The sequence below is a fragment of the Euleptes europaea genome, chromosome 18 (genome assembly GCF_029931775.1).
Source record: "Euleptes europaea isolate rEulEur1 chromosome 18, rEulEur1.hap1, whole genome shotgun sequence".
Classification (NCBI taxonomy): Eukaryota; Metazoa; Chordata; class Lepidosauria; order Squamata; family Sphaerodactylidae; genus Euleptes; species Euleptes europaea.
In genome coordinates, this window is record NC_079329.1 from 29,574,004 (window position 1) to 29,598,515 (window position 24,512).

At 45.8% G+C, this 24,512-nt stretch overlaps 1 protein-coding gene across 1 annotated transcript in view; it reads left to right on the forward strand.

The window, feature by feature from the left end:
- Positions 1 to 23,280, forward strand: part of PSMC5 (proteasome 26S subunit, ATPase 5) — a 203,464-nt gene extending 180,184 nt beyond the window's left edge. The window contains exon 12 of the mRNA XM_056863763.1: positions 23,269 to 23,280. The gene's annotated coding sequence lies outside the window, so the exon portion shown is untranslated. The remainder of the gene's footprint in view (positions 1 to 23,268) is intronic.
- The last annotated feature ends 1,232 nt before the right edge of the window (positions 23,281 to 24,512 follow it).

Below are 24,512 nucleotides of genomic sequence, written 5' to 3' on the forward strand. Positions count from 1 at the left end.
GAGGTCAAGGGGTACAGATAGGGTTGCCAACCGCCAGGTGGTAGCTGGAAATCTCCTGCCCCTCCCCAAACAACACTCTCCCCAAGCTTCACCCCTAAAATCTCCAGGTATTTCCCAACTCAGAGCTGGCAACCCTCTTCAACTGAGTGAGATTTATTGGCCCCACAGTCTGTCACCAGTGCCAGAGGGGTTGCCAGGTGAAGAGCTCTAAAGGGTGCATTATGAGATTGTGAGAATGATGCATGCTACATCTCAGAACATTCCTAGCACCTTAAAAGTAAAGGTAAAGGTCCCCTGTGCAAGCACAAGGTCATTCCTGACCCATGGGGTGACATCACATCCTGACGTTTACTAGGCAGACTTTCTCTACGGGGTGGTTTGCCAGTGCCTTCCCCAGTCTTTCCCTTTACCCCCAGCAAGCTGGGTCCTCATTTGACCAACCTCGGAAGGATGGAAGGCTGAGTCAACTGTGAGCCGGCTACCTGAAACCAATTTCTGTCGGGATCGAACTCAGGTCGTGAGCAGAGCTTGGACTGCAGTACTGCAGCTTACCACTCTGTGCCACGGGGCTCAAATCCCGACTCTGATAAGGGAGCTTGGGCCAGTCATACCCTCTCCGCCTAACCTACCTCACAGGGTTGTTGTGAGGATAAGCTGGAAGAGGGGAGAATGCTGATGTAAGTCACTTTGGGTCACCAGTGGGGAGAAAAGAGGGGTATAAATAATTCAGAGGTGGGGCATCCAGTTCTCTCTTCATCTGACCTTCTCCGGTCTCCATGCAGAATGAGAATAGCAGGGTCCTCTGCAAATCTCCACTCCCACCCCAGAAAATGAGCTTTCACCATTTTCTCAAAACAGCCCAGACTAGTATAGCATTATTGCCATAATGTTTTGTGCTTAACATTTCCCGAGCGATGAGAAGTTCAGAGCAGTCTTCCCTGAGGGAGTTTCAAGTACCGGCTGTGGATAAAAGATAGTTTGAAAATAACAAAAACACAGTATTAGCCAGCTGCAGGGAATATCTTGGATGGGTAGGAACACAGGCTCAAGTAATTTCCTCAGTTTCCTTCAGCCGTGGTTAAAATTGCCTGTGTGCTTTCAAACAGGAGACTTAAGCTCCACTGATGCAAAAGGTTATTGAGAAATAAAGAAGAGCCTTGTGGCCCATCGAAGACTAACAAGGTTTTATTCCAGCACGGGTAACTACTAATAATTATTACTCCATTTCCCTGGTGTCTGGTGGTTTCTTTTCTCTATCCAGGGACAGCTCCTGGAGAAGGTTAAGAACAACTCACTGATTTTAGGAAGTTTCTTGCGTTACTTATTGTATGCACTATACCATTTTTATTGCATTGTTTCCTAGTTTTGGAATTCCATTCTATTACATTGCTTGTTGTGCGTGTGATACTTTTTTTTTTCCTGCATTCCTGTTGTTTTTAAAATTTGGGAATCTAATTTGGGAGGGGCTGTGGCTCAGTGGTAGAGCATCTGCTCGGCATGCAGAAGGTCCCAGGTTCAATCCCCGCCATCTCCAGTTAAAGGGACTTGGCAAGCAGGTGATGTGAAAGACCTCTGCCTGAGACCCTGGAGAGCCGCTGCTGGTCTGAGCAGACTTTGATGGACCAAGGGTCTGATTCAGTATAAGGCAGATTCATGTGTTCATGTATACTTTGAGTCTCCGTCAGCAAAGACGATTATACACAGAGTAAGGAACAGTGCCCCCTCTTGAATGCAGAAGAAGAGCTGTTTTTTATACCCCACTTTTTCTCTACCTTAAGGAGTCTTACAATCGCCTCCCCATCCCCACAACAGACATCTTTTGAGATAGGTTGGGGCTCAGAGAGTTCTGAGAGAATTGTGACTGGCCCAAGGTCACCCAGCAGGCTTCATGTGGAGGAGTGGGGAATCGAACCCGGTTCTCCAGTTTAGAGTCCCATCACTCTTAACCCCTACACCATGCTGGCTCTCAAATCAAGCCTGAATTCTCCCTAGAAGCTAAAAGGACTAAACTGAGGATATCGTAGTTTGTCTTTTCCAGTGACTCTTTCCTCATAATATGACCAATCGTGCTAGGAAAAAGCTGAAGGCAGCAGGAAAAGAGGGAGACCCATCACGGGATGGACTGACTGAATCAAGGAAGCCACGGCCCACAATCTGCAAGACCTGAGCAAGGCTGTTAATGACAGGACATTTTGGAGGCCAGGTGTTTTTTTTTTTGCTGTCTAGTCACAGCTGACTTATGGCGACCCCGTAGGGTTTTCAAGGCAAGAGACATCAAGAGGTGGTTTGCCATTGCCTGCCTCTGAGTCACACCCCTGGTACTCCTTGGAAGTCTTCCATCCAAATACTTGCCAGGGTCAAAGCTGAGTGTTTGTGACTGGCCCAGGATCACCCAGTTTCCATGGCAGAATGGGGATTTCAACCTGGGTTTCACAGGTCTTAGTAGGGTTGCCATGTCCCTCTTTGCCATCAACGGGAGTTTTTTTGGGCGGAGCCTGAGGAGGGTGGGGTTTGGGTGGGGAGGGACTTAATGCCATAGAGTCCAATTACCAAAGCGGCCATTTTCTCCAAGTGAACTGATCTTTATCGGCTGGAGATCAGTTGTAATAGCAGATCTCCTGCCGCCACCTGGAGGTTGGCAACCCTAGGTCTTAGTCTGATGCCTTGACCACTATACCACGCTGGCTCTCAATGCAAATTTACTCATTAAAAAAAATACTCAGGTACAAATTACACATATATCATAAGACCACCCATCTTTGATTCACATGGACATTTTAGAGACTCAAATGACTCTCTGGAATAGACTTTCAGTAAACGTTCTCCAGGTAAAACATTACAACAAATTGGAAGCATCTTGGATTTTTTTTTTAAAAGTATAATTCAATGCATAAGTCTGTATGCATGCTTTTAAACAAATACTATAGGCTGAGGATGGGCAAGAGGTAGGTGACTAGCACTACCAAACGTTTTCAACCAGATTTTTAATGTTAGTCTAACATCGTTGTTAGTTTACCATGCTGCACTGAAAAAAGAATACAAAAGAAATGGCACAGCTTGAATCATGAGCCATTAAATATATACCCTACTTCCCTAGAATATTTAGGCTTGTCATAAAAATCAACAGCTTGTAAGTAAATAAGCATAATCAGTCATAAACAGTTGCTTGTTTTTCAAACATTGCCGAGACAAATGCTTACGGATGAACATGCAATCATACCATTTAAACAGTAGGGCCTAAAAGGATGGGCAGACTTTTTTAAAAAACAGCATTAAAACAACTATCAACCTTTTACAGCGCATTCCTGAGGGTTTCGGTCGAAACCTCTTAGGAGGCGGCGTGACTTCGCCACCAGCGTAAGTACATGTAATCCCGGATTTACATGCACTTATGCTGGCGGCAAGGCCAGTCCCGCTGGCAGCCGAGCCCACGGGACTCACCCCTCCACCGGCGCGGCCTCTCCGTGGCACAGGCTACGGTGTAGAGTGGTTGCGCCGGCGCAGGGGAGTGTTCTGGGGGTGGGGCGGGGGAGGAGCCACCGGTTAGGTGGCTTTCTATCCTGGTTTGGCCCAGTACGCCGGCGGCGGGAATGGCAGTGCTGCGCCTGCTTTTTAGCAGGCACAGCCTCGCTGTTCCCTATGGGGTGAAAGGCCCCAGTTAAACAGAAAAAAGCCACAAAATGGCTTTTTTTTGTTTAACAGCGTACTTGAAATGGCTTAGGAGGAGGCGCAGCTGCGCCTCTTCCCCACCGTCTCCGTACGCTGTCGGCTCAGGAATGGGCTGTATGTTACCCTTTGTAATTAATGATGGTATGATCGAACACAAGACCCAACCTGAAGAACTTTAATCCGCATGGTGCATGATTGATTCAACATAGTTCCCAGGAAACAGGCCAGTCACTTGGTTGCAAACTCCTTCATACCAGCCATCATCATTGTTCTTTATAACATAAATGATTGCACCCTCCATGAGTGACAGCTCATCATCGTCCTTTGTGTAGTCATATATGGCAACAACATTCCCAATATAGTTTTTAGGTGCCCAAGTGGGATCACCATCTGTGTACGGATTAATTCATAGGGCCACTATAAGTCAGAAGCGACTTGATGGCACTTAACACACACACACACACACACACACACACACAACAACAACAACAACAACAACAACAACAACAAGAGTTGGTTTTTATATGCCAACTTTCTCTACCACTTAAGGAAGAATCAAACTGGCTTACAATCACCTTCCCTTCCCTTCCCCACAACAGACACCCTGTGAGGTAGGTGGGTCTGAGAGAGCTCTAAGAGAGCTGTGACTAGCCCAAGGTCATCCAGTTGGCCTCATTAGTAGGAGAGGGGAAACCAACCAACCCGGTTCATCAGATTAGAATCCGCCGCTCATATGGAGGAGTGGGGAATCAAGCCCGGTTCTCCAGATTAGAGTTCACCGCTCTTAACCACTACACCACGCTGGAACAATGCAGTCCTAAATAAAGGTCCGCCCTTCCAACTCTGTTGAAGAAAATGGGCTTTGAAGGGTGTAACTTTGTTTAGGATTGGACTCTAAGTAAATCAAGGCACCACAGCTCCAGCACCCGGCAACCCCAAATTAGCAACCCAACTAAGCCCCTTAAACTGCTATGCATCTTCAGCCTAGGCAGATCCACCCAGGCCCATCATTAAAGTTGCCAGCTCCGGGTTGGGAAATACCTGGAGATTTTTCATGCGGAGCCAGAGGAGGGTGGGGTTTGGGGAGCGGAGGGACTTCAATGCCATAGAGTCCAGTTGCCAAAGCAGCTGTTTTCTCTATCAACTGGAGATCAGTTGCAATGGCGGGCGATCTCCAGCTAGTCCCTGGAGGTTGGCAACCCTACCCATCATGGTATACTGCCCCTCCAGATTAGAAAGAGAATTTCTTCTCAAAAGAGGACAGAAGACTGCTAGCAGCAGCATCGATTTGTTCTGCACTGGAGTCCTTCCAGGATTTTAAAAACTGCAGCCTTTGGGGAAAGCTGAAGGAGCAGGGCATGTTTCACTTCCCCCAAAAAATAGATCAGGGGAGACAATGATCGCCTGCTTTAAAATACTGACGAGGGTGCCCTATATGACATGAGTCACAGGCCTTTCATCATCCGCACTGGTATTTTTGGAATGTCGACCAATTTGCTGGCAGCCATGACCATCTTAAAATAAGACCATCGCATCTGGATGCAGTCCTCCAGCTGGATCCTGGACAGAACAGATTACCACACCTTGCCTGCCATTTTTGCAGCCCAGAATGGCATTTGCCATTTCTGCAGTTGCATCTATGCTGAAGCCGGCAAACATCTTTTTTTTTTTTTTGCTAACCCCCACCCCCCATACAGCCATTGGAGCAAAGCCCTCTCCCTTTGGCAAGGCCGATTCCAACTTGGCATCCACCCCCGCTGTGCCATGTGTGGTAATTACGCCAGCGAGCTTTTAAGACCGTCATGTTCTTGCGGCAGCCATGAAGTTGACTCTGGCCAGGTTTCGGGCTCTGATCAGAATAATGAGGTTAATTGCATGGTACATTTGGGCGGCTGTTCACTTTCAGCCATTGACTCTCCCCCTCCCTCCCCCAGCCTCATTCTGCATAGTGGAAGCAGCGAGAGAACTCGGAAGGAATTTATCAATATCTCCACATTCGTATCAACATGAAAGGAAGCCAGATCATGGAAAGGAAACCGTGCTTCACAAATGGGGCATATCCAGCTGGCAGGAAGAGAGTTCTCCTCCCGCCCCCAGCCACTTCCTCGTTTTGCATTTGCTGGGAAATCTTCTACATAGCATAATTTGTATTTAGAAGAAGAAGAGATGGTTTTTTTATACCCCGCTTTTCTCTACCTTTTTAAGGAGTCTCAAAATGGCGTACAATCACCTTCCCTTCCTCTTCCCACATCAGACACACTGTGAGGTATGTGGGGCTGAGAGCATTCTGAGAGAACTGTGACTGGCCCAAGGTCACCCAGTAGACTTCATGTATAGGAGTGGGGAAACAAACCTGGTTCTCCAGATTTAGGGTTACCAACCTCCAGGTACTAGCTGGAGATCTCCTGCTATTACAACTGGACTCCAGCCGATAGAAATCAGTTCACCTGGAGAAAATGGCCGCTTTGGCAATTGGACTCTATGGTATTAAAGTCCCTCCCCTCCCCAAAGCCTGCCCTCCTCAAGCTCCACCCCAAAAACCTCCCACTAGCGGTGAAGAGGGACCTGGCAACCCTATCCAGATTAGAGTCCACCACTCATGCAGAGGAGTGGGGAATCAAACTTGGTTCTCATAAGAACATAAGAAAGGCCCTGCTGGATCAGACCAAGGCCCATCAAGTCCAGCAGTCTGTTCACACAGTGGCCAACCAGGGGCCTCTAGGAAGCCACAAACAAGACAACTGCAGCAGCACCATCCTGCCTGTGTTCCACCGCACCCAAAATAATAGGCATGCTCCTCTGATACTAGAGAGAATAGGTATGCAGCATGACTAGTATCCATTCTAATGAATAACCATGAATACCCCTCTCCAGATTAGAGTGCACCACTCCACCGCTCTTAACTACTACACCACACTGGCTCTCTAAAGTGGAAACAGAGAGGAAGGACAGAAGATAAGACAAAGCCTTGCTGGATAAGACCAGTGGCCCACTTAATTGAGCATCTTATTTCAGATGGTGATCAACAGTGGAAGGATGGCAAACAGGGTATAAAAGCCAAGACCTTCACCTGATGTTGCCTCCTAGCATTGATATTCAGAGATTTACTGCCTCTAAATAGGGAAGCTCCTTTTAGTCACTATGGTTAGTAGGTAGGGTTCCCAGGTCTGAGTTGGGAAATACCTGGAGATATTGGGGGTAGAGCCCGAGGAGGGCAGGGTTTGGGGAGGGACTTCAGTGGGGTACAACGCCATAGAGACCACCATACCAAGCAGCCATTTTTTCCAGGTGAACTGAACTCTGTTGCCTGGAGATCAGTTGTAATAGTGGGAGATGTCCAGCAACTACCTCGAGGCTGGCAACCCTATTAGTAGGCACTGATAGACCTCACCTCCATGAATCTGTCTACTCCCAACATGGTAAATCTATTTTGTCACTTGTTGATGTTACAACACATCCTAGGGTTGCCAACCTCCAGGTACTAGCTGGAGACCTACTATTACAACTGATCTCCAGCAGATAGAGATCAGTTCACCTGGAAAAAAATGGCCACTTTGCCAATTGGACTCTATGGCATTGAACTCCCTCCCCTCCCCAAACCCCACCCTCCTCAGGCTGCACCCCAAAAACCTCATGCCTGTGGCAAAAAAGAACCTGGTAACCCTAACACATCTGGAGAATTTTTTTTTTTGCACCAGATACTTGTGTGAGCAAATTACGATGTTGAAAGACCCATGACTGGTGTTATTAATTCACATCAAGCCACACAGGATATAAGGTTTATAAATTTCAGATCAAATATCTTGTAAAGTGCATTTCCAGGTGTGCTTCTGAATAACCATGTTTTGTATAATTTGACCACTTAGGAAGACCCATGAGGCCGAAACGCATACAGTCTATTGGTCATTTATATTTTACATATCATCAACAGTGTTGATTATTGTTGTAACAGTTTATACTTGCGATTTTATATGTAGCCTGCAGTCCAGGCCCAGTGTTTTCATCCATTATACTGTGTACACCTAATAAATATAACAATATATTTTAAAAGAATTTTTAGTTCTCATCTCAACCCTTAGGCTCCCTGCGCTGAAAACCAAACAAGAATGTAACATTAAAAGGTAGAATATTTGGTACCCAGTACTTTCCACCTAATAAACAAGACTGTGCACCTTGAATAAAGTTTGGTAGCATTGCTAGAGGCCAGACTGAAATTACTTTGCAGCCTGGACTGAACTGGTACTGCGGTCTAGCGCTTGGACATCTCTGATCTAACCAAGTCAGAGAAATTGAACTTTATATGACAAGTGTTATTATTGGGTCATGAGGATTGCTTTGATCAAAGCTATAGCTTCCACACTGCATGAGGTTGCTTGCATCTGTTAGGGTTGCCAGTTCCACCCTCGCTACCAGCGGAGAACCAGGGGCCGGGGGTGGGGTAGGATTGCCAGATCCAGGCTGGGGAACTGATCGAGATGTGGAGATAGAGCCTGGGGAGGACAGGTACCTCAGTGGGGTACAATGTAGGGTTGCCAGGTCCCTCTTCGCCACCGGTGGGAGGTTTTTGGGGCGGAGCTTGAGGAGGGCGGGGTTTGGGGAAGGGAAGGACTTCAATGCCATAGAGTCCAATTGCCAAAGCGGCCATTTTCTCCAGGTGAACTGATCTCTATCGGCTGGAGATCTGTTGTAATAGCAGGAGATCTCCAGCTAGTGCCTGGACTCCATCATCCAAAAGCAGCTATTTTCTGCAGGGGAACTAATCTCTATAGTCTGGAGATGAGCTGTAATTCTAGGGGATCCCCAGGTCTCACCTGGAGGTTGGCATCCCTAATTCTTGCAGTTCCCTACACAGGCCCAAGGAAGGTTCACAGACAAGGCATCCCCTGCTGTTAGCCTCTTGTGATCAGAGTGATAGACTACTTCTGAATATGGGGTACCTCCCCTTTGCAGATAGCCATTAATGCCCTTGTCCTTGGTCTTGTTCTGGATTAAAACGGCTTTTGTTAGTCCCTTCTCACAACACTGTGATGCATCCATTTCCACAGATTGAGTGCACGGAGTGAAGAATTTTACTTTATTTATCTAAGTTTAAAATGTGTTTCCAGCATCTCTGCCAAGACAAACACAAGACAGCTCAGGCTACAGTGCATAACGGTATATTCAGTGGTTTTGATTTTACTATTAAGACTACATAAAATCATCCCATTAAACAGGAAGCTGTGGAAATATTGGCAATATAACAGACTGTTAAAATCGAGAATTAAAAACCTTTTATTTGTCTTAGACCTATGTGTCTCCCAATTTCACTGCATTATTGTTGGGGGGGGTTTGTGTGTATTTTAAGTGACAGAGTCCATTTTCCCTCTTTGCTTTCTGTGCACAACTGAAGACTTGTATTTTATTTCCCCCCAATGATATCTGCCCAAAATTAACTTGAAATTTTAGATATATAACAAAACATCCTAACATGTTCATCCAAATTTATGCTAATCGAGTACTGAACAAATGGCAACCCATTTTCCAAACATGTCAAGACAATCTTCCTTTTCTCACATCAATTTAGACATTATTTCATCCATCGTGAAAAACTGACCCATTAAGGAGCCAAACTTCTGCTTTAGATAAAATTACTCATTTCCAGTCTTGGGGAATTAAGAAACTGGCACTGTAAGCAAGTTCGGAAAGGTTTGGAAGAGAGAACATTCACAATAGGGTTGCCAACCTCCAGGTCCTCACTCATCGTCCTTTTGGACCCAATCCCTTACAAGATAGTCTACCAATCGACTTAATCTTGAAGAACTTTGTTCCATTCGGGTCCTTTCATGAAACTGTGATATTCTGCACATATGCAGTTTTGAGACCACGGTCTCCTCTGACCACTTTGAGTCAATAATATCTTTCCTATTTACCTGTTGGCATTTGTTACTGTTATTTTTATTTTTATTTCATTTCTTATTTATGAGCAATTTTTCACTGAGAGATTATCAGTAGCAGTTTTGCTCTTCTTTATGTTGTTACACAAGTTATATTCTGTGACTGAGCCTTATTAATGTACAGTAATGTATGTATATATTCCTTAGATATTTTGTTTGATATTGCAGGAGTCTCAGAATTGTCTTGTTAATCCTGTACATTGCAGACGTTGGCATTTTTTACATTGTTTTTGAATATTGGTTTATTAAATGTCAACTTTATTTTCATTCATTGTATATTGGTCAATTTCATAATAGTGTTTTGTAACACTACATGAATACAGAGCCCAAGTGCTGCTTATTCCCTCAACCTCCAGATGGTGGATGGAGATCTCCTGCTATTACAACTGATCTCCAGGTGATAGAGATCTGTTCCCCTGGAGAAAATGGCCGCTTTGGCCATTGGACTCTATGGCATTGAAGACCCTTCCCTCTCCAAACCCCACCCTCCTCAGGCTCCACCCCCAAAATATCCCAGTAATTCCCAACCCAGAACTGGTAACCCTAATTCACAAGGAGAAAATAAAACACTCAGAAGCACACGAGAAGAGCCCTGCTGGATCCGGGCAGTGGTCCATCTCGTCTAGCATCCTCTTTCACACAGGGACCAGCAAGCTGTCCTGGTGGGCCGACAAACAGGACATGGAGGCCTTCCCCCTCCCCCTCAATGTTGCCTCTTTGCTAGGGCTGTCACCTCTGGTTTTGCGAATCCCTGCAGATTTGGGAGCAGTGCCTGGGAAGAGAGTTCAGTCGCTCCTAGACTCGGTGGTATACCACCGAGTCTGCCCTCTAAAACTACCATTTTCTCCATGGGAACTGATCTGTGCAGTCTGGAGATCAGCTGTGATTCCAGGAGAACTCCAGGCTCTGCCTGGAGGTTGGTAACCCTGCTCTTTGCACTGGTGTTCAGAGATTTACCGCATCTGAATATAGAGGTTCCCATATTCAATTGAACTGAATGGTTTTTCATGCCTTACGTCTACACACAAGCAGCATATAGGAGGGTACCTTTGGAAAGATGTTCAGCATTACACAAACCTAGAACTTGTGAAATAAGAAATAATGCCTCTGGGCATGTTCAGAGTGTCTACCTCTCACCTCTACATTCTGAGAACCAGTCAGACTTGGATTTGCCAGCTGCCAAATGGGACATGGGGATCCCCTGGAATTACAGCTCATCTCCAGACTACAGAGTTCAGTTCCCCTGGAGAAAATGGATGCTTTGTAGGGTGGACTGTATGGCATTGTACCCCTCTGAGGTCTCTGTCCTCCCCAGGCTCCATCCCCAAATCTCCAGGAGTTTCGCAACCTGCATCTGGGCACCCTACCCCCCCCCCATCCACCACTGGTGGCCAGGGGGGACCTGGCAATCCTAACTGGGATGCCTGAGTTTGAATCTTAACTCGTCTATGGAAACTTGCAGGGTGACCTCCTGCCAGTTACTCTCTCAGTCTAACCTACCTCACACAGTGGTTGAGCGGATAATGGAGAAAGGGAGATTGATTTTGTAAGCCTGCTTTGGGGAGAAAAGCCGAGCATAAATATCTACATGAATAAATCTGAAGGGAAAAGGTTCATTTATCCCATTATGCTCAGTGCATAATTTCTCCACTGTAGAGTGAATGTTGGGGATAAACGCCTGCCCTAAAGTTGCGCTTTCTGCTCTGGATGCCCTGAGCCCTTATTTGAAAAGGTGCAGGGAATAGTTTATGGTTCTGTATTATTGGACAGGAAATGCACTCTCCGTATGCTCAGAGATGCCCATCTTCGTTATTATGTATTGAACCTGTTCCAGGGCCATGCCCGTGCAAGTTCTGGGCTAAGCCCTGGGGGACCCAGGTGGAAGCCTGCCAGATAACAGAGCCGAGCCAGGGCTGATCGTATATCGGGCAGAACAGAAACAGCGCCAGGAAGACAGCCGCCTTATTCACTGTGGCGGAGAGCCAGAATATTTATTTATAGCTGTTCTCCCATCTCTTAATGCTGCAAGAGATCCAAGCCTAACCTGAAGATGAATGTGTTCCCTAAACTAATCAGACTTCTTTGGAAAGCGTCCTTAGAAGGAGAGAATTTAAAAAGAGCCTGTGCCCCAGAATTTGATTACAGGTTGTGGCTTAAGCCATATTAATGATCTCTTGATGCATCCCCTACTCCCTTTTAGATGCCAGGCCAAAACATTTATTTTTACGCAGCCTTTTAACAAGGGGTGGTGGCGGATCTCTTTGGTTTATTTATTTATGGGTACAATTTGCATCTCTCCTGAGGACTTGTTATGGCGATCGTTCAGGCTGTCAAAGGTTTTACGCTGTGGGTTTTGATGGCTTTTATTCTTCTGGGCTTTGTTGGCCGGTTTTAATGGTTTTTAACGTTTCCCCATTGTTTGCTTCTATTATTTTTCCCGTTCTTTAATTTGTAAGCCGCCTCAAGCAGGTTGCTCAAGAGGTGGCGCATAAATGCTTTCAATCAAATCAAATAAATAAATTGTGCCCCACAATCCCACTAACAGCAATATTAATAGCACCACTGTAACTAATTTATATCTCACCTTTTCTTCCAGCAGCCAAGGGTGAGTTACATGGTTCCCTGCTCCTCAACTGACTATCACAACAACCCTGGGAGGTAGGCTAGGCTGAAAATCTGTGGCTGGGTCCAGGTTACCCAGGGAGTTTCATAGCAGAGTAGGGATTTGAACTCAGGTCTCCACAGTCCTAGATGGACACTAAGCACTGCCTTGGGTCTATAGCTCATTATTTTGGTGTGTGTATATTAGTTTCATTCTCTAATCATATTCTTCTTTTACAAGGAGGTATAATTGCAAAGGTTACAGATGTTCTAGAAAGAGATATGCTATACTGCTCAAGTGTTTGGGCACTGAACTGAGCATCTTGAGAATCTTGTCTGTCTGACTTTCTGTTTCTTAAAAAAAAGAAAACAAGTTCCTAGCCCATAGGATTGGCTAGAAAGTGTGTGGGCAATGCCTGGTGAACTCTCAGAAGCTGGCTTGCGTGAGAGTCCACACACATGCAGAGGAGGGGCTGTGGCTCAGTGGTAGAGCATCTGCTTGGCATGCAGAAGGTCTCAGGTTCAATCCCTGGCATCTCCGGTTAAAGGGACTAGGCAAGTAGGTGATGTGAAAGACCTCTGCCTGAGACCTTGGAAAGCCGCTGCCGGTCTGAGTAGACAATACTGACTTTGATGGACCAAGGGTCTGATTCAGTATAAGGCAGCTTCATTCTGGAAGAGCTTACAATAAAATCCACCTCTACTTTCTCTTGACAATCCCCACCAAAATGGATGGGTACTCTTGCACGATACCGCTCATTTCAGTGAAGCTCATACAGGATAACATCCTAGTGAATTTTAGCCCAAATATATTCTAATTCAGGTTCATCAATGCCTGGCGTTCTTCCCTTTAAGTTTTCAAATCTTTTTCCAGCTGTTAATTCCGCCAAGCTGTTAAGACCAAAAGACTCCTTCCTCCCGCTTTCTATTCTCCAAAGAGTGGATAACAGACATCGTTTCTGTGAAAATGTTTGTTCATTGTGGGTGTGATTTCCCTTCTGCTCCTGTTAGCAGCAATCTGAATGGGGTGGGGGGAGAGGAGAAAGAGAATGAAAAACCCACCGCCTTCGGAATGTCACGGTTGCTATGAAGGCATTAGCCTTTGCGAACAACGCACATCTCTTCAGTTCTTGCAAGACAGCCACATCGTGAGCATCTCTTCATTTTTGGTGGCTGGCATCCTGACAAAATGCTAACCTCATAATTAAGTCGTGGGAGATGCTGAGAGAACTGGCGATGAGGAGAAACCAGAGAAAGTCAAAGGAGGAGGCAGCTGAGATGCCAGGATCACTGTTCATCCCCTATTCTTGTTTAGACAGTCCATTCTATATCCCAGTATGTGGGAGCATCTCAGTGAAAGGTATCAGGTCTGGTGGCCTGCAGACTAGCAAAAAGTTCAGCAGGGACTCATGTTGAGATAGGCTGGACATGGTAGCGCGATAGGGTGAGATTATATACTGTTGGCTCCTTGGATCAGGGAGAGGCATGGCTCAGTGGTAGAGCATCCTTCAGGAGCAACTGAGACAATAGATCACCTATTTTGTGATCTATGGGCTATACCCAGGGTCACCTGGATTGTGTCCATTTTATCAAGATAGCATCTTCCTGTTAACTCTTGGGTGGTCCCAAATCATAAAATCACACATGGTTGGAAGAGACCACAAGGGCTATCCAGTCCAACCCCCTGCCATGCAGGATCCCACAATCAAAGCGCTCCCAACAGATGGCCATCCAACCTCTGCTTAAAGACCTCCAAAAACGGGGACTCCACCACCCTCCGAGGCAGCGCATTCCACCGCTGAACCGCCCTCACCGTCAGAAAGTTCTTCCTAATGTTTAGGTGGAATCGCTTTTCTCTTAGTTTAAATCCATTACTCCGTGTCCTAGTCTCTGAAGCAACAGAGAACAAGCTAGTTCCCTCATTAACATGGCATCCCTTCAAATATTTAAACATGGTTATCATATCGCCCCTTAACCTTCTCTTCTCCAGACTATACAAACTCAGCTCCTTAAGTCTCTCCTCATAGGGCATGGATCCCAGACCTTTGACCATCCTGGTCATCCTCCTCTGGACACGCTCCAACTTGTCAACATCCTTCTTAAATTGTGGAGCCCCAAACTGGACACAGTATTCCAAGTGAGGTCTGTCCAATGCAGAATACAGTGGTAGTATACTCCTATTTCTATTGGGTGATGCTGACCCAGAAATAACCAAATGTGTTGCAAAATATCTGGTAATAATAGTTTCCTTAAAGGCACGACAAGGCTAAACTATTGTTAACTAGTGATATTATTATTGCAGTTACTGTTATGCTTGTAAAGTAACTCAATTCTTGGTTATTGTGATTTTAATTTTAAGTGTTTCAAGTATGTTAAGAATTTAAAGTTACTGCTGTTGTACATTTTAATAATATATAATGTTAAAATTATTTTATCCTACAGGAGAATTACACAACTTTAAGGTTGAGAATGAGGAAATTGAAATTGTTGAAAACTTTCTATTCCTTGGCTCCATCATCAACCAAAACGGAGACTGCAGCCAAGAAATCAGAAGGAGATTGAGACTGGGAAGGGCAGCCATGAAGGAGCTAGAAAAGATTCTGAAGTGTAAGGATGTGTCACTGGCCACCAAGATTAGGTTAATTCATGCCATCGTATTCCCTATTACTATGTATGGGTGTGAAAGCTGGACAATGAAGAAAGCTGACAGGAAGAAAGTAGACTCCTTTGAAATGTGGTGTTGGAGGAAAGTGTTACAGATACCATGGAGTGCCAAAAAAACAAACAAACAAATCAGTGGGTTATAGATCAAATCAAGCTTGAACTGACCCTAGAAGCTAAAATGACTAAACTGAGGCTATCGTATTTTGGTCACATCATGAGATGGCAAGAGTCACTGGAAAAGACAGTCATGCTAGGAAAAGTTGAGGGCAGCAGGAGAAGAGGAAGACCCAACAAGATATGGATGGACTCAATCAAGGAAGCCACAGCCCTCAATTTGCAAGACCTGAGCAAGGCTGTCAAAGATAGGACATTTTGGAGGACATTGATTCATAGGGTCGCCATGAGTTGGAAGCGACTTAACGGCATTTAACACACACATGCACGTTGTGCTCAAGACCTTTGGTCAGATGAGCCTGGAATAAAAGGAAAGGTAGAGCATCCACTTTGTATGCAGAAAGGCCCAGGTTTAATCCCCAAGTTCAATCCCCTCCTGTTAAAAGGATGATGATGATGATGAAGAAGAGTTGGGTTTTATATGCCGATTTTCTCTACCTTTTAAGGAGAATCAAACCGGCTTACAAAGCAGCTTGCCGGCAACATAGTCGCACAGTGATTCTCTGTGCATCGGCTTTTAGACAAAAGCATTTTGGCCTTGGTAATTGCACATTTACTCTGGGGAATGCACATCATCCCTATGGAAAGAGGCGGGAGAGGAAAGAGGATGCCTGTAGCCTCAGCCAGGATTAGTCGGATGGGAGAACGGGCTTGACAACTAATGTACAAGCTCTCCCAAGGTAACAAGAGGGCTGCTTTGAAACATGGGTTTTATGCACCCTTCATAAAACCCATTTTTTTAGTGGAAAGTAAAAAAATATCATCTTGCTGCATTGAGAACAACACTTGCAAGCAGAAGCGGTATTTGAAAATCTTGAAAATCAAAGGATTTTTTTTGGGGGGGAGTGATGGGAGAGGCTTCATTTGCCAGTAGGAATTCAGTAAAAATGTATCAGATTTATATGATCCGACTGCAGACCTAAGAAACAGTATAAGTCCCATTGAATAATATGGGACTTACTTCTGAGTAGACCTGCTTAGGCGTCCTCTCTCACTGACAAATCTTTCAGCCCCTTGCACAAACAACAGCTATGATATATAAGAGCCAGTGTGGTGTAGTGGTTAAGAGCGGTGGTTTGGAGTGGTGGACTCTAATCTGGAGAACCAGGTTTGATTCCCCACTCCTCCACATGAGCGGTGAATGCTAATCTGGTGACCTGGGTTGTTTTCCCCACTCCTACACATGAAGCCTGCTGGGTGACCTTGGGCCAGTCACAGCTCTCTCAGAACTCTCTCAGCCCCACCTACCTCATGGGATGTCTGTTGTGGGGAGAAGAAGGGAAGGTGTAAGCCAGTTTGATTCTTCCTTAAGTGGTAGAGAAAGTCAGCATATAAAACCCAACTCTTCTTCTTCTAAATGCCTGTTTCCTTGCAATAGAACAGCAGTGGGAGTCACTTTCTCCCCTTGTACATCCATACTTTACCCCAAATTTTGGAGCCAAAATTTTTACAAAGGTTATTTCTAAGAAACAAGTGCCTGTACTGCATCTGGGAAACAAAATGAAATTATTGTGTTGCTTCAGGCAAACCGCTCTTGCTCAGTGCATTTGTAAAATGATAACAATTATAAGATGTTCAGCAAGGTCAAAGACAAAGATCTCAAGCTGAGCAGCCAGATTCCACAAGAGAACCAATCTGGTGTACTGGTTAGAGGGTCTGACTAGGAGACCCAGGTTCATATCCTCTCTCTGCCATGGAAACTCGCTGGCCAGTCGTGCAGCCTAAACTTCCTCACAGGGATTAACTGGCAGATTTTTGAAAACCCCAGTCGAACAGGGAGTCTGCCTGCATGGAAGGGCAAAGATAGAAACACTTAACCATTTTTTATTCAGTTGTGATTTATATTCTTCTATAAGATTTTCTTTGATTACTCCATTGATTTCACAATTTCCTGTATGTTCTCATGGCTACCACTTAATCTATCTGCTGTCTGGTAGTGACAATGTGGTTACTCTATCTGTAGTGTACTACTTAACAGCCGCTTTGAAGATACGCCAAAGTTATAATCAAGTTACGCCTAAATGCTCATTTGTATACAGGTACTCTTTTTACCTTGTGGCACAGAGTGGTAAGCTGCAGTACTGCAGTCCAAGCTCTGCTCACGACCTGAGTTCGATCCTGACGGAAGTTGGTTTCAGGTAGCCGGCTCAAGGTTGACTCAGCCTTCCATCCTTCCAAGGTCGGTCAAATGAGGACCCAGCTTGCTGGGGGTAAAGGGAAGATGACTGGGGAAGGCACTGGCAAACCACCCCGTAAACAAAGTCTGCCTAGTAAATGCCGGGATGTGACGTCACCCCATGGGTCAGGAATGGCCTGGTGCTTGCACAGGGGACCTTTACCTTTACTCTTTTTGCAGTGGAACTGGAAAGAAGAAGAAGAATTGGTTTTTACATGCCAACTTTCTCAACCACTTAAGGAGTCTCAAACTGGCTTACAATCACCTTCCCTTCCCCTCCCCACAACAGACACCCTGTGAGGTAGGCGGGGCTGAGTGAACGGTGACTAGCCCAAGGTTACCCAGTTGGCTTTGTGTGTAGGAGTGGGGAAACCAACCTGGTCCACCAGATTAGCCTCCACTGCTCATGTGGAGGAGTGGGGAATTGAACCTTGTTCTCCAGATCAGAGTCCACCACTCCAAACCACTGCTCTTAACCACCACACCACGCTGGAAAGAGAAGAAGGAACTGTTCCCCTGACCTCTCGCAATAGTAAACCTGAGTAATGGGGACCTCCTTCATAGAGGAAATCACCGAAACCAAAAGCTCTGGGGAAAGGCAGTTGATGGGTGGCCCTATGGGCCCTTGGGAGACGGGGTCTGTCCTTTAGGATCCATGAGCACTGTCTCTTTGTAGGATATCTCCCCCTCCCCACCCTCTCACCTCCAATCTTTCCCGCTTTCCGAGCTCAAATTCCCAGCGGCAGATCTATTTCAGGACCATGGAGAGCACAGCAGCTCCCTCCCAGCGTTTTCGCACTTCGTCTAACGGCCTTTCCAGATAAAAGGTCCTTTCTGGTGGTGGTAACCACTTAGCATTTTAATAGTACTAGACAGATCCATTCGAGCGATATCCTCAGCCCCGTATTCAGACAAGAATAATCTCACTGGAGCTGCTTGTGGGGTGGGGGGAGAATAAAAGAATAAAAAAAGAAAAAGACAAAAGAAAGGGGAAGTGGTTTAAAACAGGGATGATATTAAAGATTGTAGGCATAGGTGGAAAAGGGACTTGGAGAGAAGTCTTGTGGTAATGTTACAGACGCCGTTCAATGCGCTGTATGCTGCTTTAAGGACAAAAGAGATAAAGTAGATGTTTGGGGAGGGGCTGTGGCTCAGTGGTAGAGCTTCTGCTTTGCATGCACAAGGTCCCAGGTTCAATCCCCGGCATCTCCAGTTAAAGGGAGGTGATGTGACAGACCCCTGCCTGAGAACCTGGAGAGTCGCTGCCAGTTTGAGTAGACAATACTGGTTTTGATGGACCAAGGGTCTGATTCAATATAAGGCGGCTTCATGTGTTCATGTGGTTGCTAGCACAAGCACTGGCGTTTACAGAAACGTTGGTTGATGTGCTATTAAGAAGAGTTCTTCCACAAAAGAATCAGGACAGGATGTTGAACGACGGGGATGGGGGAGTTCTCCCACCAACAAGAGAGCCAGTGTGGAGTAGTGGTTAAGAATGTTGGACTAGTATTTAGGAGACCCAGGTGCGAATTCCCACTTGTGCCACAGAAGCTCACTGGGTGACCCTGGGTCAATCACATTCTCTCACCCTAACCTACCTCACTAGTATTTGGGAGACCCAGGTGCGAATCCCCACTTGTGCCACAGAAGCTCACTGGGCGACCCTGGGTCAATCACATTCTCTCACCCTAACCTACCTCACAGGGTTGTTGTAAGGATAAAATGGAGGAGAGGAGAACAACGTAAATCGCTCCAGGTCCCTATTGGGGAGAAAGGTGGGGTGCAAATGAAATAAATAAATAAAAAATTGCACTGGAAAGGCCTAAAGGAAAAAAAACTGGATGGCTTTTCACACAGGTGATTAAATCCCATGCCATTGACAAACAATATCTCCCAAAACAACCTTCAGAATGTGGCTCAATTAAAAGAACAAAAGACTTTCCCCCTCGGTCCTGCACCATAAACCAAGCACCGTAAAAAAACACCTGAGTGATCAATTGCATCAACGGTGCTTGACAGACCTAGTAGAATTACAGCACAAACCTAACCAGAGTTATCACTAGCCAGAGTTATGTCGCTAGCCAGCGTGGTGTAGCGGTTAAAAGCAGTGGACTCTAATTAGGAGGACTAGGTTTGATTCCCCACTTCTCCACATCAGTGGCGGACTCTAATCTGGTGAACCGGGTTCAAATCCCCACTCCTCCACATGAAGCCATCTGGGTGACCTTGGGCTAGTCACAGTTCTCTTCGAGCTCTCTCAGCCTCACCTACCTCACAAGGTGTTTGTTGGGAGAGGAAGGGAAGGAGATTGTAAGCCACTTTGATTCTGCTTTGAAAAAGGTAGAGAAAATCAGCATATAAAAACCAACTCTTCTTCTTCTTCTAGCCAGGGCAATTCAGCCCACAAGAAAAAGGCACAATCTGCACATGCTCAGAGGTGCTCTCATCTTTTTAAATTATGCCTGCACAAGCTGCAGCATAGCGTTGCCATCATAGAATCATAGAGTTGGAAGGGACCACCAGGGCCATCAAGTCCAACCCCCTGTACAATGCAGGAAATTCACAACTACCTCCCCCTCCACACCCCTAGTGACCAGAAGATGGCCAAGATGCCCTCCCTCCCATCATCTGCCTAAGGTCACAGAATGGCCATCTAACCTCTTCTTAAAAGCCTCCAGGGAAGGAGAGCTTACCACCTCTCGAGGAAGCCTTTTCCACTGAGGAACCGCTCTAACTGCCGGGGGGACAGCATCCATTCCTCAGAGAGGCTTGAAACTCTCTCAGAGAATATGAAAGTCAAACTGCTCTTCACGGCATGCAGGGGTGATCCTGCATCCCAGTCCGCTATTTAGGACTAGGGTGGGGTGCCTTATTGCACCCCAATTTGAACGTTTCTTGGATTCTCTGGGGGAGATCCCCGAGAGACATGGTGCTTGGGCCAGCGCTCTACCAGAAGTCCTGAAACGCCTATTCTTCTTGAACTCCCTTCTCTTTAAGTATTTCTGACCATGGGATTCTACCTAGCATAAGTTTAAGTTTGTTAAAAATTTACTCTTTTAAAGTCCAACCTATATGTCTGACTACGTACAGGTTTTCCTTTCCCCAAGATTGTAAATTCCAAGAGTACATGGTCACTACTACCCAAGGTGCCTACTACTTTAACCTCATCGACCAGTTCTTCCCTGTTGGTGAGAATCAAGTCTAAGATGGCAGATCCCCTTGTTTCCCTGTCCACTTTCTGGAATAGGAAATTGTCAGCAAGACAAGTCAGGAATTTATTGGATCTTGCATTTTTAGCAGCGTTGGACTTCCAACAGATATCCAGGTAATTAAAATCTCCCATGACCACCATGTCCCGTCTCTTTGAGAACCTCCAGGAAATAGCAGAAGACCTCCTGCTATTACAACCGATCTCCAGCCGATAGAGATCAGTTTGCCTGGAGAAAATGGCCGCTTTGGCAATTGGACTCTATGGGATTGAAGTCCCTCCCCAAACCCCGCCCTCCTCAGGCTTCGCCCCCCAAACCTCCCGCCAATGGTGAAGAGGGACCTGGAAACCCTACTGCAGCATTGACCAGCAATGCCTGAGCTCAGCTCCAGGGAGACCCGGTGGAGATCAAGCCTCTCCAGTCAAGCAGAAAGCAAAACGGTCACATTTCCTTTCTCCTCCGGCTTCCTTCTGCCATCCTCCCTCTCATTACAATGCAGAGGCCCCAAGGCAGCAGCAAGAGTGCCTCTCTTCAGATGCCCGTGATTGAGAGGCTTACTCAGTCCTTGTCAGATAAAGGGCTGCGGAATTTGTGTTTTGCTTCCAAGGATCCTCACCCAGGCAATCACTTTGATGTGCAGCTGCCTCCACTGGAGACTCCGAGGCATAAATCTTAATCAGCTTCCTGCAAAGATGGAAAGTGGCCAGGAGTGGTGCGCATAACAAGAGAGGTGTCCTTTAGCAGTCACACATGAACACGTGAAGCTGCCTAATACTGAATCAGACCCTTGGTCCATCAAAGTCAGTGTTGTCTACTCAGACCAGCAGCGGCTCTCCAGGGTCTCAGGCAGAGGTCTTTCATATCACCTACTTGCCTAGTCCCTTTAATTGGAGATGCCAGGGATTGAACCTGGGACCTTCTGTATGCCAAGCAGATGCTCTACCACTGAGCCACAGCCCCTCCCCTTAAACACATGAAGCTGCCTTATACTGAATCAGACCCTTGGTCCATCAAAGTCAGTATTTTCTACTCAGACTTGCAGCTGCTCTCCAGGGTCTCAGGCAGCGGTCTTTCACATCACCTACTTGCCTAGTCCCTTTAACCAGAGATGCCGGGGATTGAACCTGGGACCTTCTGCATGCCAAGCAGATGCTCTACCACTGAGCTACGGCCCTTCCCTACACATGAAGCTGCCTTATACTGAATCAGACCTCCCTCCCAGTGTCTCCAATGCTGCAATTCGAATGGAGACAGGGGAAGTAACGATTGAAGCAAGGATATGGATTGTCTCAATCTCCTATTGGCTCAAAATAGCTTCACGTCCCAAAGGACTTGTTAACTTAATTTTGTATGACACTTTTGTTTCCCCCTGGTTGAGAAATCTGATGAATAAACTAGGCTACTATGGTCTCTCACAACATCTGCTCCTATCAATGGACTATCCACAGGCCAGAGCCCTGATCAGGCAAAGAGTTCTGGATATGGAAAGACAGCATGAACTAAGTAGAATCAAAAACATGTGCTACAATTGCAGCACTCTTACCAACGTGGTCCCGATGTCTTACCTTTCCTACTTAGATAGTCCAGACTACAGGAGGGCCTTCACCCTGATGCGTTGTAATGCACTCCCTTCAGCCGTATTGGAAGGGAGATACAAAAAGATACCATATGCAGGACGATTATGCCCCTGCTCTGATGGTAGTACTGAGACCCTTGAGCACGTTGTGTTTGAATGCAAAATCTACAACAAGATATGAGAAGCCGTTCTTTCTGTATTATCAGGCCTAGCAGGGCGATCCAGAGCTTTTAGTCTTTCTAAGATGCTCTCAGACAAGGATATGGAGATAACTTTTAAAGTGATCATACATGAACAGACTGCTGTACTTGATGGGCCTTGGTCTGATTCAGCAGGGCCTTTCGTATGATCATAAGATGCTCTCAGACAAGGATATGGAGATAACTTTTAAAGTGGCCAAATTTGGGTGGCAAGCTATGAGGATCAGGCGTGCATGGGTCGAACTTAATGGTTGAGCAATTTTAGATTTATATTTATGCTAATTCCAAACATGTAATATTTTTTAAATTATGCTCTTAATGGCTTTTATGAGTGAGAAATTGTAAGATGTTATAGGGGCTCGCACTTGATACACTTTTATATGTGTTATGTAATGTATGTATATCTGGTATGTTTTTATGCTGGTCTTGGACCGTATTAAACTCTCTTTGTACTTTGTATTGAATCAGATCTTTGGTCCATCAAAGTGAGTATCATCTGCTCAGATAATAGTCAATGATTGTCCAGGTGACGATCCTTGGAAGCAAACCACAAATCCCGCAGCCCTTTATCTGACAAGTACTCAGTATTGTCTATTCAGACTGGCAGCGGCTCTCCAGGGACTCAGGCAGAGGTCTTTCACATCACCGACTTGCCTAGTTCCTTTAACTGGAGATGCCAGGGATATAACCTGGGAACTTCTGCGTGCCAAGCAGAGGATCTTCCACTGAGCCTCAGCCCCCCCCCCCTTTTGTGCTCCAGGCCCCTGTGCGGGTTACACAAAGCCTAGATTTCAAAGGGCACATGTGCGCACAGACACGGTGAGGCAGAGGAAGCACCGCAAACACAAGGCACGCTGGTCACTGCGCAAAGGGAGCTCCCACAAGGAAGCTTTGTGTGGCTCACTGTATTCCTTCAGCACTGCCATGACCTATGAGCCTGGTTCATCAGATTAGCCTCCACTGCTCATGTGGAGAAGTGGAGAATCAAACCTGGTTCTCCAGATCACAATCCACTGCTCCAAACCACCATTCTTAACCACTACACCAGTCATGGGCGAAAGTCCCATCTTAGACTGTGCTGCATGCAACTATTAAGGTGCTTGCCTGCAGGGTTAACAGCAAAGAATCTATGAGTTCAAAGCAACTGGCTTTGTAGTGCATATTGTTTCACTATCATCATTTAGAACTTCAGGTTAACATGACCTTGAGCACAAACCATTAGATAAGCTGACTGGGGAATCTGACTGGGGATGTCTGAGCCACTGAATGCTGACAAGGAAGCTCGCTGTAAGCTAAACATTCCCCTGCTCAGCCAAATCGCAGTCAGCTCAGTTGAAGGGAGAATTAAGTCTCCTCTGGGAAGGGAATGCCCAGATGGCAAACAAGGTAGCCAAATTTTGTGCAATATCATGTAAAGTTTGACCCCTAATGCTGGGCAATTGCAATTAGATAAATCATAATTTGGTCAATTTTAGTCTATTATAAATCATTTGGAAATTTTAACTAGGAAAGTTTTTTGGTTGAACTGCTGTAATTTTTTTTTTACCTTTTGTATAAATGACAAATGTGTTTTTACTGGCTTATGCTGTATTAATAATAAATTGGAATCTGACTGGGGATGTCTGAGCCACTGAATGCTGACCACACATGCCTTGAAGCCTGCAGAATCTCATTTTACAATCCAAGCTGGAAAGCAAATACAGGGAGGATGGAGCTTCATTTATAATTAGGATCCAGGCAGTGGGCAATCTCCCGCCCCTGCATCCAAGTGCCCAATGCCAATCAATTTGGTGCCAGGAGGAAAAAAGGGGAGGGGAATGGTGTCACTGATGCCGTGATGTCATTTTGGGGTGAAAGCTCCCCCCCCATCCTTGCAACAGTCTAGGAGTTTCAGCAATCTCTATGGCGTTTTACCAAAGAGATTTGTGAAATTCCTAGTGCATCATTTGGGGGGAGGGGAGCTGTGACGGCTGCTGGGTTTTGTCCCAGAAAAAATGTCATGACATCAGCCACACCGTTTCCAGGGCTCTGCCCCTGGAAATCTTCTGGGGATCCCCAGCGGTGGTCCGGCACCCCTATAATTATAATACGACCGAGTATTACAAGCTAGGCAAATTTGTGTTCCAAAACAAGCGATTACAAACTAATCTGTAATTAAAATCAATGAGTTTAGACAGGGCTGACTCTGCCTAGGGCTGCATTTTGTCCAAATTATAGTGGGCAAGGCCATGCACGTGAAGCCCTTCCTTCCACATTGTCCTGTTACAGAAAGGATCTCTTGCCCTATATTGTGATTTGCAATTCAATGAA